The sequence below is a fragment of the Nanorana parkeri genome, unplaced genomic scaffold, assembly GCF_000935625.1.
Source record: "Nanorana parkeri isolate BGI_ZX_2015 unplaced genomic scaffold, ASM93562v1 scaffold58, whole genome shotgun sequence".
Classification (NCBI taxonomy): Eukaryota; Metazoa; Chordata; class Amphibia; order Anura; family Dicroglossidae; genus Nanorana; species Nanorana parkeri.
This window is the reverse complement of record NW_017306326.1, coordinates 1,805,357-1,824,516: the sequence shown is the minus strand read 5'-3', so window position 1 is coordinate 1,824,516 and position 19,160 is coordinate 1,805,357. Positions and strand designations below refer to the sequence as shown.

Below are 19,160 nucleotides of genomic sequence, written 5' to 3'. Positions count from 1 at the left end.
CTCTACCTAATTTGACCTGAGGTGTGTCACGGTCACTATGGTCAGTATGCAAATAAGGGGGCATACTCAGAGTAAAATGTTACAGAACGGGTAAGGGAAGGTGGGGAGTCATGAGCATCCCTACAGGTGTGTAGGGGAAACGGGGGGTTGTGTGTGGGGCTCCTCCCACAAATCCGGCCAATAATTGGCCTCAAACATATATATATATATTGACATCTTGTCTACTGGACTAATACGGCTTACCCATTTATATTGCACTATATATATATACAGTATATAAATATATAAAAAAGACCACCAAATACAGCCTTAATTTTTCCTTCTCCATTGACCTCAATGCATTTAGTGAAAATGGAGTCAAATTTGTGAGGCAATTGCCGCCACCATTTCGTAAATGTGAAAACTCACAATGTCACTCCTCCTTAGCCTCAAACACACTCAGAATTCCTTAAGCCGCAAGCAATAATAAAAAGAAAAAAGAAAAATCAAAGCGGATCATTAGCTGCAAGTCCAAAAACAAAGGGCCGACACAGGGAAAAGCCCACCTTTAGCTCATTTACTACTGAATGCTGCGCCTCGCCTGCAGTTTTCCTTTAACGTAACCCCCTGATGGATTATGATTGCTCGTGGTGGAGCAGATTGGCACTGTGTCCGTCCATTGTGGAGCGCAGCCTGCAGTGATCTTTGAGAGTGTTTACTGGTAAAGGCAGTTTGTGTCGAGAAATAGAGAGCGAGAGAGGGAGAGACAGCCACTGGGCAATGCCACACGCCTGGACGCTGATATCCTAAAGATTATATTGATGATGTAATAAAAATTCACTTACTCTGTTTAGCTGCACCGGGGCAACCAGACACAGATTAGAGGAAATAAAGTCAGGGAGGATAAATAATAAAAGCTCGGGGAGAACGGCTGAGCAGTCTTAGTTCATTACATCGGTTGGCAGGCAAGAGGGAATGAGCCTGACCGCCTCGCAAAGAGCTGTTGTTTTAAAGTGAACCTGTTCCGAGTGTTAAAGAAAGACTTTTGCTAACACAGACCCAGAAAAATATAATTGGAATAAATGACTTGGTGGGACGGGTGCTTTATAGTTGCCTCAGCAAATCCCTGAACCCTCACAGAATGCATTTCCTGACTTTTATAAATGTCAGAGCTGAGGGAAGCCCCCAAATAATCCCACAAAGCAATGAAGACTGTCTCTTGTAGACAGTGGACGTCTATTGGCTTTATTTGTCTAAAAAGTCCCACCAATGTTTCAACTGGAGTTTAGAGATAATTGAAACCTCTGGATTTCCATTCAATCTATTGCACATCATATGGCCATTAGTATGTGGACATATGGCCAAATGATGGCGTTCAGATCTCCTTACTGAAGGATCCTGTTAATAATACAGCATACAAAGACATTTTGGACAATAGTGCTCTTCCAACCTTGTGGAAACAGTTTGGTGAAGGCCCTTTTCTGTTCCACCATGACTGTACCCCTGTGCACAAGGCCAGTTCCATAAAGACATGGTGCGACCAGCTTGGTGTGGCCAGTTCCATAGAGACATGGTGTGACCGGCTTGGTGTGGCCAGTTCCATAGAGACATGGTGTGACCGGCTTGGTGTGGCTAGTTCCATAGAGACATGGTTTGACCGGTTTGGTGTTGCCAGTTCCATAGATACATGGTGTGACAGGCTAGGGATGGCCAGTTCCATATAGACATGGTGTGACCAAGTTGGCGTGGCCAGTTCCATATAGACATGGTGTGACCAACTTGGTGTGGCCAGTTCCATATAGAGATGGTGTAACCGGCTTGGTGTGGCCAGTTCCATAAAGATATGGTGTGAACGGCCTGGTGTGGCCAGTTCCATAGAGACATGGTGTGACCAGCTTGGTGTAGTCAGTTCTATAAATACATGGTGTGACCAGCTTGGTATGGCCAGGTTCATAAAGACATGGTGTGACCAGCCTGGGATGGCCAGTTCCATGAAGATATGGTGTGACCAGCCTGGTGTGACCAGTTCCATAAAGATATGGTGTGACCTGCTTGGTGTGGCCATTTCCATAGAGATATGGTGTGACCAGCCTAGGATGGCCAGGTCCATAAAGACATAGTGTGACCAGCTTGGTGTGGCCAGTTCCATAAAGACATGGTGTGACTAGCTTGGAATGGGCAGCTCCGTGAAGACATAGTGTGACCTGCTTGGTGTGGACGAACTTGAGTGGCCTACAAAGAGCCCTGACCTCAACCCTACTGAAAACCAATTGGATAAACTGGAACGAGCCAGGTCTTCTCACCCAACATCAGCACCTGACCTCACATATGTTTTTTGGTTGAATGGACACACAATCCCACAGACACACCCCAAAATCTTATGGAAAGCCCAGAAGAGTGGAGGCTGTTATAGCCGCAAATAGGGGAGGGGGAAGGGGGCAGGTCCGTGTCCATATAATTTCCCATATTTATATGATGGTGGAGGAACCAACAGCATCAGTCTTTGCCACATCCTCCAACTCTCATATACAGCTCACTCATAGAGTTATCAATTATCCTCCATGCATGTGTCTGACTGGAGTCCAGATTACCTTCAGGGAATCCTCACACGTTTCATGCATTTAATCTCCATGCATATAATTGCCCTAATGGGAACAAGCTCCATGCATGTAACTCCTCTGGGAGAATCAAGCAAACTCCATGCAAACAATCCCCCTATCATAAACATGCAAACGTCATGCAGATAATGTCCCAAGTGGGGGCATACAGACTCCATGCATTCTATTAGGAGCTTTAAGAATTCGTGCACATGAAAGCAAGCATTGGGCCACACAAGCTCCATGCAGATCATTTTGATAGTGGACCCATACAATCTGGATGCAGATAAGGCCCCTTGTGGGTGCATATAAACTCCATGCACATAACATTCTTGGTGCAACATACAAACTCCATTCAGATAATTCCTCTAATGGGAACATGCTGTCTCCATGCAGGTAATGCCGTTGGTGGAGACATACAAACTCCATTCAGATAATTCCTCTAATGGGAGCATGCAGTCTCCATGCAGATAATGCCCCTGACGGAGACATACAAACTGCATGCCAATAACTCCACATGCAGATCATTCAGAGGAACATACAATCTCCATGCAGATAACACCCAAAATGGGGCTGTACAAGCTGCATGCTGTTATTTTACCAAGTGGGAGCTTTGAGACGTCAAGCAATGCCCCCGGTGTGCCAATCAAAACCGATGCAGATAATGTGCATTGTGGGACATACAAACTCAATGCAGGCAGTTTCTCCTGAGGGGCGTACAAACTCCATGCCGATAATGTCCCTAGTAGGACATGCAAGCTCCATTCAGATAATGTCCCTAGTAGGACATGCAAGCTCCATTCAGATAATGTCCCTAGTAGGACATGCAAGCTCCATTCAGATAATGTCCCTAGTAGGACATGCAAGCTCCATGCAGGTAATGCCCCTGGTGGGGTATAGACATCCATACAGATGATGCCCCTGGTGGGTCATACACATGCAATGCAGGTGGTGTCCCTAATAGCAACATACAAAGGCAACCAGCCATTTTAGGAGGAGAGGTCACCATGGCATCCTATGTACTTCCTCCCCGCCATGGTTCCTTTAAGGACAATGGATTTTGTGTGTTAAAGTTGCATCATGAAAATATGTTGTTTCCGTGGAATTTTCTCATCTTGCGGCATTGCATTGTATGGACATCGTATTCATTTACTGCCGTCTTACGTGACTCCTGGATGTGTTACTTGGCCCGTGGCCAACCTATCAGCATTGAGCACTGTAGGAATCTGTATCTCCACCCTGAAGTTGTTATAATGGCGAGGCCTTACCTCACAGGGGGAGGTGTTTGTGCTGCTTTTCAATTCTATTCTCTCCCTGTCAGACATGGCAGCTCATCGTTAGGATATACGGCCTTCATGGAGGCTGACCTGTCTCCTTTCTGAGCTTATGATTAATAACTTTCACACTCTTTCAGCTCCGGCAATAAATAATAATTTCCATTTATGTCCACCACACCTTTGCTATATAAAGCCAAACACACCTCTGCCCCCGGATATATCTCAAACCTTGTCTCAAAGTATCACCCTAACCGTCCCCTCCGCTCCTCCCAAGCCCTCCTGCTTTCCAGCTCCCTTATGAACTCCTCCCATGCTTGCCTCCAGGACTTCTCTAGAGTCTCTCCCATCCTCTGGAAATGCTCGCCTCTGGAAAGGCACTCTGTCTCCTTCAGGTGATCCCTGAAGACTCATCTCTTCAGGGAAGCCTATCCCACCTCAACCTAACCACTGAACAATCACCTTCTCAAACAATTCATCCCCACACGGCTACCTCCTCATGTATCACTGGCCCCTCCCTTTTAGATTGTAAGCCCTCAGGGGCAGGGCCCTCCTTACCATCTTGTCTTGTATTGTATTGTGATTGTAATGTCTTCCTTACATTGTAAAGCGCTGCGCAAACTGTTGGCGCTATATAAATCCTGTATAATAATAATAATAATAATAATATAACAGGGTTTTTTTAAGTGTCTGTTAGCCTGGAGATAGGACGGCCTTATAGCCTGATCATTCTGCTGTGACAGGGAGAGAATATGAGTAAATACTCAACAGTCAAATAAGCCCTGAGCGGGGTGGTACTAACAATACCCATTGATGTCCGGTTTTCTTAAAGGGATGCTCTGTGCACGGTTGTCATGTGACTTGCAGTGCTGTGTTGTGCAGAGAATATATTGTTTTTATGTTATTTGGTAGATCATCAACGTCCTATATCACTGGTGTCAGAGCTGATATTTGGCAACTAGCCCAACAGAAGACCGGGATCAAGTTATATTAATAGAATTATATTTGCTCGTCAGTGCTCACAAGGCAGAACTTCTTTACCGCAGTGGTCAATTATATATGCATCAAATGATTTCCTTTAAAATCCGTCCATCCATCCATCCATCTCATCTATCTATCTATCTATCTATCTATCTATCTATCTATCTATCTATCTATCTATCTATCTATCTATCCATCGATCTCATCCATCCTATCTATCTATCCATTCATCTCATCCATCCTGTCTATCTATCTTTCTATCTATCTATCTATCTATCTATCTATCTATCTATCTATCTATCTATCTACACATACATGCACAACACACTCATGATAATCCTATGTACATTATTAAATTATTAATTTCATTTTTTTTGGTTTATTTATTTTTTATATTATTATTTTATTTTATTTTAATTTTTGGAGGAGCAACACTTTAAAGCAAAACAAAATAAAAAGATTTGAAATTTAATTTGATTATTTTTGAACTGGAACCCATGAGCTTGAGCGGTTCTACATGGTAAATTGATTTTTTTTTTCATTCGGCTCGTACAATGTAGATATCACTTAACAGTACATTATATTGGAAGAGATTTAAACCATCTGCTTTATTATACTTCTGCTTCTCGTGCCATGTTACTATGTGTATCGCCCACTCTCTCTCCCTCTCTCTCGTTCTGCGCAGCCATCCATCTGGTGCCATACGCAGCACCATCACATATGGCGGGGCCAGTCTTGAATAATGACTGATACATCTGTAACAAGGATCACCGCAATATCCAGCCCAGGATAGAACTTTCCTCCTCTCTGCTTTGCTTGTTACAGAGGAAATCCTTCCTGGATACAAGTGGAATCGTTCGGTGAACTGCAACCCAGAGAACATGGCCCCCATTGCTTAAAGTTTGAGAATCCTTCACCTTCCTTTTGGCTTTGTGTACTTTACACCAGAGGCGTAACTAGTGACCTCAGGGCCCCGATGCAAGAATCCATGAAGCCCCCCCCCCCCCAAAATGTCTACAGCTCCCCATTATCTCCCGCATCATGTCTCCAGCTTTCCGCTCCCGGACCCCACACTCTCCTCTTCCATGTCTCCAGCTCCCCATTATCTCCCGCATCATGTCTCCAGCTTTCCGCTCCCGGACCCCACACTCTCCTCTTCCATGTCCCCAGCTCCCCATTATCTCCCCCTTCACGTTCCCAGCTTTCAGCTCCCGTACCCCACACTCTCCTCTTCCATGTCCCCAGCTTCCCCTCATTTCCCCCTTCATGTCCCCAGCTTTCCGCTCCCGGACCCCACACTCTCCTCTTCCATGTCTCCAGCTCCCCATTATCTCCCGCATCATGTCTCCAGCTTTCCGCTCCCGGACCCCACACTCTCCTCTTCCATGTCCCCAGCTCCCCCTCATCTCCCCTTCATGTCCCCAGCTTTCCACTCCGAGACCCCACACTCTCCTCTTCCATGTCTCCAGCTTTCCATTATCTCACCCTTTATATCCCCAGCTTTCCGCTCCCGGACCCCACACTCTCCTCTTCCATGTCTCCAGCTTCCCCTCATCTCCCCCTTCATATCCCCAGTTTTCTGCTCCCGAACTCCATACTCTCCTGTTCCATGTCCCCAGCTTCCCCTCATCTCCCCCTTCATATCCCCAGCTTTCCCCTCCCGGACCCCACACTCTTCTGTTTCATATCCCCAGCTCCCCCTCATCTCCCCCTTCACGTTCACAGCTTTCCGCTCCCGGACCCCACACTCTCCTCTTTCATGTCCCCTTCATAGTCCCAGCTCCCTATATCTCCCCCTTCGTTTCCGCAGCAGGCCTCTCAGGCCACATTCCCCCAGCATGTCATAGCCCTTTCCTCTTCTAGAAGTATCTGTTTATGGACTGTGCTGACCCAGCTCTTCCACCCTTCCCTTTACCTACCTACATAACCTTTTATGCAGCTGCCAATGGAGGAAGGGAAAGCTATAGAGTGTCACTTGAGTGCCCGCAGTGGCTGTGTGCGTCCATGGACACACACAGCCCTGTGGCAGGCCACGCCTCTTCTCTCTTTGATCCTCAGTATCCTCCCCCTGCAACAGGGGAACGGAGGATCACTTTGCGACCGGCGGCAGGGACAAGTGTTGCTACCAGGTAAGTGTGGGGGGAACTGGGGGACTGGTGGAGAAAAAGGTTCTGGGTGGTTTTTACCGGAATGCAGAGAATGCAATAAGGTAAACAACACCCAGACCTTAATACTACTTTAACACTTGACCCAACCTTAACATGACCCTTTAACCCATGATCACTCACAACACATAACCCTTATGCTGAACCGTCCATCAACATGTGATCAGCCTCCGACCAACCCCCAAGAGGGTTGGGTTTAAGGGAACCAAATCCCCTTAAACCCAACCCTGACACAAAGCCAACCTAACCCCTAATACAATATCTAAGATTACCAGTTGATAGCTGGGCCCATTAAATGCTAGTAGATCGGCCCATCTTTGCTCAGATACCCAGTAAGCATATATTATGTCAAGTTATGTGCACTCTGCTATTTTATTTTCACCGCATTATAAATATCCTGAAGGTTTTATAAAAACAAAATCTAAAAATCTTATCAAAAGTCTCTAATTGCTGATGAGGGAGCGTTTACTGCCTCGTGGGATTGCATTGTGAGTAGCAGTTCGTTGTTGTGTAGAGACCCAAGACTTTGAGAAACATTACTAGCAGTTGGCTCAAAAACCAAAGGAAAAGGCAGAAAAATAACATAATCATTGACATATAGGATACATACTTTTTTTTCCTGGTATTTTCTTTTAATACTTGTGCAGAATGATGAAGCAGGAAGCAGATGTTTGAACAATGCATGAAAGCCGTTAAAATGCTTATCTGTACCATATGAAAATGAGGCACAGAAGGACAACTTGGCCCTTTCAATATGTCTCTTTCAAGATGAAATTACTTTTTGTTTTTGTTTATAAACAGGAATTCTAAACTTGACAAAGATATAGAGATGAGAAAATTGATTATCCCAAGCCAAGATTCAAGCCAGATTGGGCAAATTAAGAGGTACTCTGATATTTTTGACTCTTTCCGGTCCATTGAGTAAATCGATTGGTTCCCCAAATTCTTCAGGGTTCTCATTAATTTTTACATTGCTTCACCAATCTGGTTCAGTAGTATCAGTTGTGCCGTGTTATTCTGCATGACAGCGTGGCCAGAAGTTAAAGAGCTAGGGTCCCAAGAACCCCCTTGCCCATCAATAAAAAAAATGAAGAATCACTGACTATCCAATAAGGTCAAAGAGCTTGGCAAAAGTTTGGGTGGGTTGCTAGAATAGGTAATGTTCAGCTTTGTCTGTGAAGGTTCTCATTCATTGAGGTCATGGTATATCTGTAAAAGATAAGACAAAACAACTTGACTTGCTGTATTTTTCTTGAAGACGTTTCACTGGACATCTGACCAGGTTTCTGAATTCAGAATGACTTGTACAAAACATTATCTGGGAATAAATATGGTGAATGTTGCTCCAATCCACATAATCTGCCACAACACCTCTCTCTGGGCGGGTTAATAACAACTCCAATTATGCAAATGCATTAACACCTGGTTGTGACTAACAGATTATGTGGATTGGAGCGACATTCATCATATTTATTCCCAGATAATTTTTTGTACAAGTCATTCTGAATTGAGAAAGCTGGTTGGACGACCAGTTAAACGTCTTCAAGAAAAATACAGCAAGTCCAGTTTTTTACTTTTATTTTTTTACAGATACTGTTCAGCTTTGTCTTCCAATTCAAAGTATTTTTTAAACTATTCGTATCTCCACTAGGGACCTATATAACATGAGCTAACCCACCTAACATCAAAACTACCAGCCCAGCTAACACCACATCCCCTTTGTATTGCAAAAGTATTTTAAAGTGATGAAGTCGATCACTGCAGATCATCACTCATCACAAGATCATCATAAATTGATGGAGAATTAAAAGTTGCAGATCATTTTTCTCAATACTCTTGCACGGTATTTCTCAATTGCAAGAAATTCAGTTTTCTTTCCTTTCCACAGGATTCAAAAACAAAAGTTGCGTAATCACTGCAGATATTTGGAATAATTAAAGAAGATTGAGCCAATTTTACATTGACAGTTCCTATATGGTCAATTTGCATTGGGATTGTGCCAATTTGCTTTAACATTGTGCCAATTTGCATTGACAGTTCCTATATGGCCAATTTGCATTGAGATTGTGCCAATTTGCATTGACAGTTCCTATATGGCCAATTTGCATTGAGATTGTGCCAATTTGCATTGACAGTTCCTATATGGCCAATTTGCATTGAGATTGTGCCAATTTGCATTGGCAGTTGCTATATGGCCAATTGTCATTGACAAATATGACTTTAAATCTCCCCCTTTGATAACCTGGGCAGATTCACATGCAAGTTTTTCATTGAGAACAGTGAGAAGTGAGGAATCGGCTGCTGTACTGTATGAAAAACATAATTTTTTTTCTCCCAGCCTGACCTACGAATTGATGCTCTGCAGTGAAAAGGGGTTGATTTACTATAAGAGGCTGTTAATTTTGCAAGGGAGTTTTGTCTTTGTCTAGTGAAAGTGGGGGAAATTAAAAAAACAAAAATACCCAATCATGTTCAAGGAAAATAAAATAAAACAAAATAGTATTTTTATTTGAACATGATTGGATGATAGACATCAACAGAGTTTCATCTTATTAACTAATCTAAGGGAAAATTCCCTTGGAAAGTGAATCATCACTCATTACAATGAAGTACACCAACTCCGATTTGTGGACACCTGGCCTACAAACCTACACGAGCTTGTTGGACGGCATGGTCAAGAGTTTTTTTTTTAAAATGGGGTCCCACGAAGCCCTTTATCCATTTAGTTCAAAGGGGGTAAGCCAACAAAGATGTACATTTCTGATATACATTAGTCCAATGGTTTGAGGAAACATGACCATCACACCTATAACAGATTGTTGGACAGCATGGTCAGAACTTAAACAATATGGAGTCCCTAGGAGCCCTTGACCTATTCAATTGAAAAAGGGGGTTAAGGCAATAAAGACGGTGATTTCTAATATACATTGGTCCAATGGTTTGTGGATACCTGATCATCACACCTATAATAGCTTGTTGGACGGCATTGTCAGAAGTTAAAAATACATGGAGTACCACGGAGCATTTTACCCATTTAGTTCAAAGGGGGTAAGCCAACAAAGATGTCAATTTCCGATACACATTGGTCCAATGGTTTGTAGACACCTGACATCACACAATGTAGGAACTTGCTGGACATCTGATTCCAAAACCATTGGCATTAATATGGAGTCACCCCTTCCCCCCTTCCTTGCAACTCTAACACCCTCCACTCTTTTGTGAGGGAACACGGTTTTGTTATGTGTCTGTGGAAATTTGTGCCCAACTAGCCAAGAGATCATTTGCAAGGTCCACTGCTGTTGATGCAGAGCCCTCCTAACCATCTTGTCTTAAATTGTATTGCACCTGCAATGTCTTCCTTATGTTGTAAAATGTTTCACAAACTGTTGGCGCTATATAAATCCTGTATAATAATATTAAAGTCACAATCATGTTCCATAGGGTTGAGGTCAGAGCTCTTTGCAGGCCAATCAAGTTCCTCCACACCAAACTCATCAAACCATGTCTTTATGGAGCCACCTTTGTGCCATGCTGGTGTAGCCAACTTGATATACTGAGATCCATTTGGTATCAAATATTACCGGAAAAAAAGAAAAACAGCAAAGGCTCCAAAACAAGACGTAGCAAAATCCCAAATGGATAAAAAAAACAAAAAACTTTACAGCTTAGAATACAATATAGAAACCTGACTCAATGACATATTGTCCCTTACTTAGTATTTTTCATTTGCATAATAAATAAAATAAATATGATTAAAATAGAATAAACAAACACAGGTTGTGCATTGGAATATATATGTTCAGCTTCAAACCTTTAAGAGCTTGTTGGACGGCATGGTCAGGAGTTGAAAAAACATGGGGTCCCACTGGGCCCTTTACCCATTTAGTTCAAAGGGGGTAAGCCAACAAAGATGTCAATTTCTGACACACATTAGTCCAATGGTTTGAGGAAACATGACCTTCACACAATGTAGGAACATGTTGGACATCCCATACCAAAACCATAGACATTAATATGGGGTCACCCCTTCCCACATTCCATGCAAGGGGGGAAGGGGACCCATTTTTGAGGATGTGTAAATACATATCAAATATTGCCGGAAAACGAAAAACAGCAAGGGCTCCAAAATGAGACGTAGACAAATGCCAAATGGATTAAAAAAAAAACCACAACAACTTTACAGCTTAGAATAAAATATAGATGTGATGTAAGTTGATTCTGAAGAAAATAAATAAACAATTATTCTTGAAAAATAAAATATAGAAACCGGACTCAATCCACATAATGTTCCCCACTTAGTATTTTTCATTTTGCATAATAAATAAAATAAATATGAGTAAAATGGAATAAACAAAAAAAAAAAGGTTGTGCATTGGAATGTATATGTGAGGGTTTAGGTGTCTGACAGAGGGTTCCCAAATCTATGTAATGCAATTTTTTATATTGAAAAACTGTGAAACTCTTGTGTCTCATCCATCGTAAAAATTCCAGCCGCAATTTTGGATAGGGATCTAGAAAAGTAAGTTTAACTTAATTATTTAAAAAAAATTATATGTTGGTTTCCTTACACACTTAACTAACAGTAAATAATACATTATGCAAGGTATGGGTCACCAAGCCAAACAAATGTGTCTCCCCCCCAACAAAAAACTCTTCTCTTGTTTACAATTGCAACTCCTGAGAACTAGAGTTGGACAGCTCCGCTATAAGGTGTAATAAAAGTTCAGAAAGGGAAACAAGTTTTGAATACCGGGAGGAACAACTCTGCCAGAAAAAATAATTCAATTCTCAGTAACAGCGCAGGGAAAAAAATACCCTGATATTGTATTTTACTTTGCAGCTTGTATTATAGAAGCTACAAAAACCAAGATAAAGACAGTAGCATTATGACTATAGGCAACTTTACTGCGTTGAGTTCTGTTGGTGCTTTTAAGACCGTTTCAATTTTCTTTTTAGAAAATATAGCATTTTTAAGCAGCAGTAACATTTAACTTTGCCTTGGAAGGCTTTTTTTAATTTAATTTTATTTTTAATCTCTTCCCACTTATTTAAAAGCAGTAGGGCACCTCCATATTCAACTGTGTATCTTGTTGTCAGAAAAATATGTTGCACAATATGTATGTAAAAAAAAAAAAAAGTAAGCAAATAAAAGACCAAATATTGTAAGGCATGAAATGAACCAAGGCAACGCTGCACGCTGCAAAATAAATGTCTGCTTTATGATAAAACAATCTCCAGGAAGAAATAAGTGTATAATAATGTTCAGTAGTTCAGAAGACTTTTACCGCTGAGTGACAGAGATGACTCTGCCCCTACTATGAAAACATAGCATGATTAGCTGAAGGCAAAATAATGAAGACTCTGCACATTTTAATAATTATTAACGATAAGAAATTTGGCAGTATCTCAAGTGGTAGAAAAGCAAAACAAAAACATAAATACATTTAAAAAAAGCAACTTTGCAAAACGGCCGTGGTTCGTATACGTGTATGTAAGTAACAGGCAACTACAAATTATTTGAATTTTATAAGATAATGGTTCTTGGTTATGCTGCATGCTGTTTATCTTTCAGGCCTCCTAACCCCTTAAAAGAGTATTGAGAGTCTCATTATTTAGTGTTTCCTGCGATTTTAGTCGTATGAAATATCCTAACCTTGAAACATCCTCATTCGGTAACCTTCATTTTCCTTACTGTTAACATAGAGCTGTGACCCCCTTTGAGAACCTCTCATATTGCCAAACAGAGTATCCTGAATGGAGGCCTGAGAGAAGATCTTGCAATATATCTTGTGACAGGCTTCATTTAGCATGAAGAAAGTATAGAGAGCAGTATGGGTTTATGTCCCTCTAACAGGTGCTGTTGGTTTGTTTGTTTTTTTAGAACAAGCATTTATGTTTATTTCTTGTCTCTGATATTAATGTATTTATAATTTAATTATTTAACATATTTTTTTTTTTTTTTTTTAGACCAGAATATGATTAATGGTAGAGAGGTCTTGAGTCGATCTGCAATAGTAAAAAAAAAAAAGAAGAAAACCCCAGACGTTATCCTGTAGCCTTCACCTTGATAAAGCAGAATTTGAAGTTTTACTTTGTTTGCTAGCTGCAGAACTATGGGTTTACCTATGAAACTTGCACGATGCTGGGATATGTTGAGATATGTCTGCAAATTAATGCCATGTAAGGAAAAGAAAAACCCAAAAAACTCTATTGTCATCAGCTACTCTTACCACAGATAAAAATAAGAGTATGCCACTAATGGCACATGGATGCATGTATGTAAGTAAATATTGTGGGTTGACTGTCTTTACTATTTGGAAGTCACCATATTCGTGTTTTCCCATTTTTACAGTTATCAATGGTGTTCTGGAACTTTTAAATCAAATAAATAAATGCATACATACATAACAAAATAAATAAATAAATACGAACAGTGATCACATTAAAAAAAAGAATCTACATTGTTGCAGGATTTGTTTTGATGTATACTTAGCAATACCTTTTACAAGTTCCCATTAATTCATATTGTTGTAAAAATAAATAATATTGAATATAATATAAAGCACCAACGTGCCAAACAGCATCCATAGTGTTCCCACTTTATTTAAAAACACAATTGTTTTATGTAAATTGGTTTGGGTATAAGAGTGGCACCATGTGAATGAGTTTAATAACACTATGTGCCAATGTACTGTGCCCATGGATTACCCTAACCAGTTTCAATTTATTTTTTAACTAAAATTTAACGTTCCCCAAGAGTTTTACTCATGATTAATAATGCACACATACATTTTGTAGCCAGTACATGAGTTTGACTGGAACATTGTCTACCTAATAATGGATAATGTGCATATCTAAGGAGCAATCATCTATCAATGCTTTAACTGAGTATTTACTAAATTAAAGTCACGCCAGAAAACATTATCCTTGATCCCTCTCCACTTTAAAATTCAGGAGTAGGCAAGGAAAAAAAAATGCCAAAGAGGGGTGACGATGCAGAAAATAAAGTTGCCCATAGCAACAGAATTCTCCGGTTTAGCAATCTCTGGCAGATGATGGTTGCTGATTGGTTGCTGGTTGAAGCATTTGGAACATCGCTGTTTGCCTTAAATAATCCTATTTGTATTTCCTGACTGCCTTCAACATGACAGAATTTCACTGACAAAATGCCACCCTGTGGTAGTAAAAACTCTTTGCCGAATTACATTCAGTGCAAATAATTTGCCATAGGAGATTAAAACATTATAAAGGCCTTCGACTTGTTGCCGGGCTCCCTCTTTACCTATTAGAATTCGGCAGACTATTGAAAAGTCTTATTTATTTATTTTTTTAATTTTGTGAACTGTTAGGCAAAAGGGGCTGAAAATCGAAAGGGAAACTCTTGCATTAAATAACAGTGAGGTCAGGTTACAAGCCAATTTACAGAGGTCGGAGTCAATGGAATCCTTGTGCAAGTTGAGTCCATTATTAATTATCCCCTCGTCTTAATCAATAATTTTGGATAATCAGTGCGAACAAAGTCACCTGTTAATGGCTGTTCTGCAATATCTACAGTGGCTCTGTAGGCTAGTTATATGGTCTTTTATGTCATTCCATTTTTTTTTTGGTATGTATAAGATTTTCTTCATGCGCACATAATATGAGACAAATCCAAATAACCGGATAATAAAAATAAATAAAAAACAAACGGACAAAGTGTCTAAGATTATAGCCTAAAACAGTGATGAGGGTAAATATCAATCCATACATACTGTGCATATCTACATATGCCTAAAATCCCCAAAACATTTTCTTTGTTTATATAAAGTTTAGCTGTCTCAAAAAGCAGGGAAGCTACTGAAGACTCAATAAAGCTCAGAGAAGAGCTGCCCTTAAATTAATAATTAAATGCATTCACACGTCGATTACTCAACTTAGGAGTGAGCTTTGATCATAAGCATTTCAACAGTATCCATCGGACCAATAAACCTGGAGACAGGCAGGTTGCCTATCGGCTGGCAACCCCAAAAAAAACCAACAGAATCTACTGCAGAAACTGCAGATACCTCATCTTATGGGGACACAATAGAGTATTCTATCCAAATGTGAAAATGCTTCACAGTTCCTGCTCCCAAAACCCAGATTTTCTAATCTGGTGTACCGAAGTGTGAAACAATTGGGTCCAACAAAGGATGGAAGGAAGAGAGAAAGAAAGAGGATTAGGAAGGGGATAAAGGAGATAGGAAGGGAGGAAGATAGAAAGAAAGAGAGAGGATTAGGAAGGGGATAAAGGAGATAGTAAGGAAGGAAGAGAGAAATAAAGAGAGAGGATTAGGAAGGGGATAAGGGAGATAGGAAGGGAGGAAGAGAGAAAGAACGAGAGAGGATTAGAATGGGGATAAAGGAGATAGTAAGGAAGGAAGAGAGAAAGAAAGAGGATTAGGCAGGGGATAAGGCAGATAGGAAGGAAGGAAATCATGAAGGAAGGAAAGGAAATGAAGGAAAGGAGAGAAGGAAAGAAAGACGGAAGGAATAAAGGAAGGAAGGAAGAAAATAAAATAAAGGAGGAAGGAAGGAAGAAAGGAATGAAGGAAGAAGGGAAGGAAAAGGGGAGAAAAGAAAGGAGGAAGGAATAAAGGAAGGTAGGAAGGAAGATGTGAAGGAAGGAAGAGAGGAAAGAAGGAAAGAATAAAGGTAGGTAGGAAGGAAATAAAGGATAAAGGAACGTAGGAAGGAAGATGGAAAGGAAAGAATAAAGGAAGGTAGGAAGGAAGAAGGGGAGAAAGGAAAGAATAAAGGAAGGTAGGAAGAAAGGTGATGAAGGGAGAGGTCAAAGTGAAAGAAGGGTGAGATGGAGGGAAGAACATAGTTACATAGTTACATAGTATTTGAGGTTGAATAAAGACACAAGTCCATCAAGTCCAACCTATTGTGTGTGTGCACAGAACCAGTTGCAATATTTTTTTTTGCTTGTGACAAACACTTTACCAAAATCACCAAATGACAATGGAAACCCTCGGGGTTGTTGCAAATTATGTGTAAAATAATGATAAATCTCGGGTTCTAGGAAATGTCACAAGACGTCCATTTGATTGTCTTGCAATTAAATCTCCATCTGAATTCTAAGTATAATCATTTTGAATTAGGCTTCATATAACCCCATTTCACTGGGTTTTTTTTGGGCTCCCCACATTAAATTAAACTGTCCGCTGCCTAGATCCAGTCGTCTTGTAGAGAACGGGAGACCTGGTTAGCTGGTCCCCTGTTCATCGTCTTTGTCTATAACGTTCAGGATTAGATGGCCTATTAACATGCTTGAGTCTTGCTTGATACACGGTGTCAGTGAGTTCCAAGTTGTACATGCATATTCAGGGCGGTTAAACTGACAGGATAAAGACAAGCTATAGCAGGTGTCTGCTCGATCTTTTTTTGATTGTAAGACATTATTGGTCTACCTTTTAAAGCTTAGCGTCGGTAATAAAAGCTGACTCTTCCTATTGTGAAGGTCCTATATTTAGATTACTATAATTGAAAATTATGATACTAAATACCATTTCAAATTGCCTTTTGAATAATTTTAAAGGTAATGCCTAGGAATATGGCTGCCCAGAGAGCAGTAACATTTAGGTCTCTCAGTAGTCAGTCTGGAAGCGCACAAAGAGAGTGATATCATGCAAGCGTGAAGTTATGAATGAATTGGCCAACATTTTAACTGCCATTAACTAGCTGCAATGGTGGGTGGGTCAATGCCTATTTATCACTGGGGGGGGGTAGCAACTACAGCACAGAGACTATAACCCATTGGCTGAATGCAAAATCATGAGCAAACCCACTGATAGGTGCTCATGTGAATAAAAATATATTTAATTATTTAACCTTTAATTGCAGTAGTAGATAAAATGCTTTATCATTACATACACGTTGAGTATTTCTAATGACATTTCATTGTACTCAGCAGAGTTTGAACCATGCCATGCTACAGTACAACTCTTGATAAGATACGCTTAAATCACGCTCCTTCCATCTATACTGGTAAGAGGGTTAATTCCCATTTAAAGCCCCCCCCTATGTTTGTAGACAATAAATAAGCTTAACTGTCTAAAGTTTAATGCACTCGGAGACAGCATTAATTGTCAGATTTGGAATGTGTGCTGTGTGTCTGAGGTGGTTCTCCGAGAATATATCACCGGCTAATTAGCAGGCCATTAATCAATACCAAATAGCAATAAATATAAAGCTTTTTTTTTCCCCATGAATACACCTATTGTGAGTATCAGGTTCAATGTGTTTAAAAATCAACAGAGTAATGTAATTTTAAGAGACAATAGAAATAGAAAGAGCTTCAAAGAGCATCTGAACCATGTCACACACAAAGCCTGTACTTTTCTTCTTACTCTACGTAGCCGGTCAAGAAAGGACTGGAAGCCTCACACAAACCTCATTCCTCACACACTTGTCATGGTTAGACCTTGCAACAATTAATCACTAGGGGCAAGCAAGTAATTTCTTCTTCTTGCCAGAGGCACATTTTTATCAGGATTAGCTAATAAATCAGATATACCCCGAAATGAGTAATACGACTCTCAACCATTCTCAATCTAGTGAAGCCTTTGCTGGAGACTTGGTTGCCATACATCAACCATTAGACAAGGTTAACCCTTAATAGGACCTCAGTTCACTTAAACAGTAGCTTTAAAGCATGCACAGTAGCCATAGTTCCCACAACGCTCTTTACACTTTCCGAAAATCACAAGCAGTGAACCGCCAACTTCAACGTTCAAACCTACCAGCCCTGGATCATTTTTGACCAGCATTCATTAATCAAAAAGAGTCCAGTTTCAGTAGCCAGCCATGAACAAATAGGGTGTGTTGGTAAAAAATATTTTCTTTTCTTCAATGACTGTATAAAATGCACCCCACATTTTTTTTTAGGGATCCTGCTACACTGGAAGATTCCACAGGAAAGCCGTGTATGTTCAAACGCAACACACAAATGTGGATGCCGCTGTCCAAGATCACCGTGCCAATCTATCTAGGAGAAAGCATTACCTTGCAGTAGCTTAGTGGCCCCTGTTAGTGCAGACTGACACATCATTTCAAACCTCAAAAGGAGCTTTATTTCACAAGTGTTTTGGTATGAATTATACATCATGAAATATATAGAAGTTACACTGCTATCAAAGGCTGCCACGCAATGGGCAATGATATCCACATGGTGGAGAATACTACAGGCAAGCTTTTACTGCTGTTCATGTAATATCAGCGACAAATAATTATTTCACTCCCGACTAAAGGCAATCACACTTACAGTACAGATGATCTTTGCCATTGCAGGATTGCTTTTCCTCCTATAACATAATTAAGGGCTACACAACATTTTATTTTTAACATCAACTCAAATCTGTCAACAAATGCACACATTAAGATGTATCAACTGATTGAAGGGAAACAAAAAAATGTGTTTTTAGTAGCCTTTCCCTCCTTTCTTGACATACATTAGCAAAGTTTAAATGTATTTTGTTTTTTCCCCAGGAAAGCACAGCAGCCCACTGCTTTTCACAAAAGCATTTAAACAAAGGGCCCCTGAGTGCTTCTGTCAATGCTTGTAAATTGTCAAATAGTGCAAGAAAGTTGTAGTGAAACCCTGATCTCCTTTGTGGTTGCACTAGGAGGGAGCTTGCCTGTGCTGCTCAGCCTTGTTCCCCTTGCCTGTCAGTCGCTCTCTCCCCCTCTCTCCCTCTCTTCCCCTTGCCAGATGTGCAACACAAAGTTAAAGGAGCCGGTTCAGCACTGCTACTGCGGACAGCTCCCAAGCTCGCTCTGCCTCAGCCAGCAAATTGCTCACCCAGTTCATCACCAGGCGAGTGGACAGCTCCCTCTCCCAGACGGCCAAGCAAGACAAGGGATACACGTAGAGCAGCCAGTGGGCTAACTTGCCATCTCCTTTCTTTTTGGATTAAAAAAAAAAGGCATGATGGAAATGCTATTAATATATCCCTCTTCTTCAGTTCCCATATGGCTCTGTGCTTGCAAACTATCAGGGTTGAAAAAAAAAAAAGCCACAGCTTGTGCTCTGTTCTCCTTCAACCCGATGCTTGCTGACCATACCGGCATACCTTGCCCAGATGTGCAGCCACAGAGCATGCTAGGTGTAAAACCCAATTCTACAGCTCAGATCCCTCTGC

The 19,160-nt window shown here is 40.8% G+C and overlaps 1 protein-coding gene across 13 annotated transcripts in view; it reads right to left on the bottom strand.

The window, feature by feature from the left end:
• The window catches only part of CELF4 (CUGBP, Elav-like family member 4), a 965,736-nt gene that overhangs the window by 945,851 nt on the left and 725 nt on the right, over window positions 1–19,160 (bottom strand). The window lies entirely within an intron of this gene.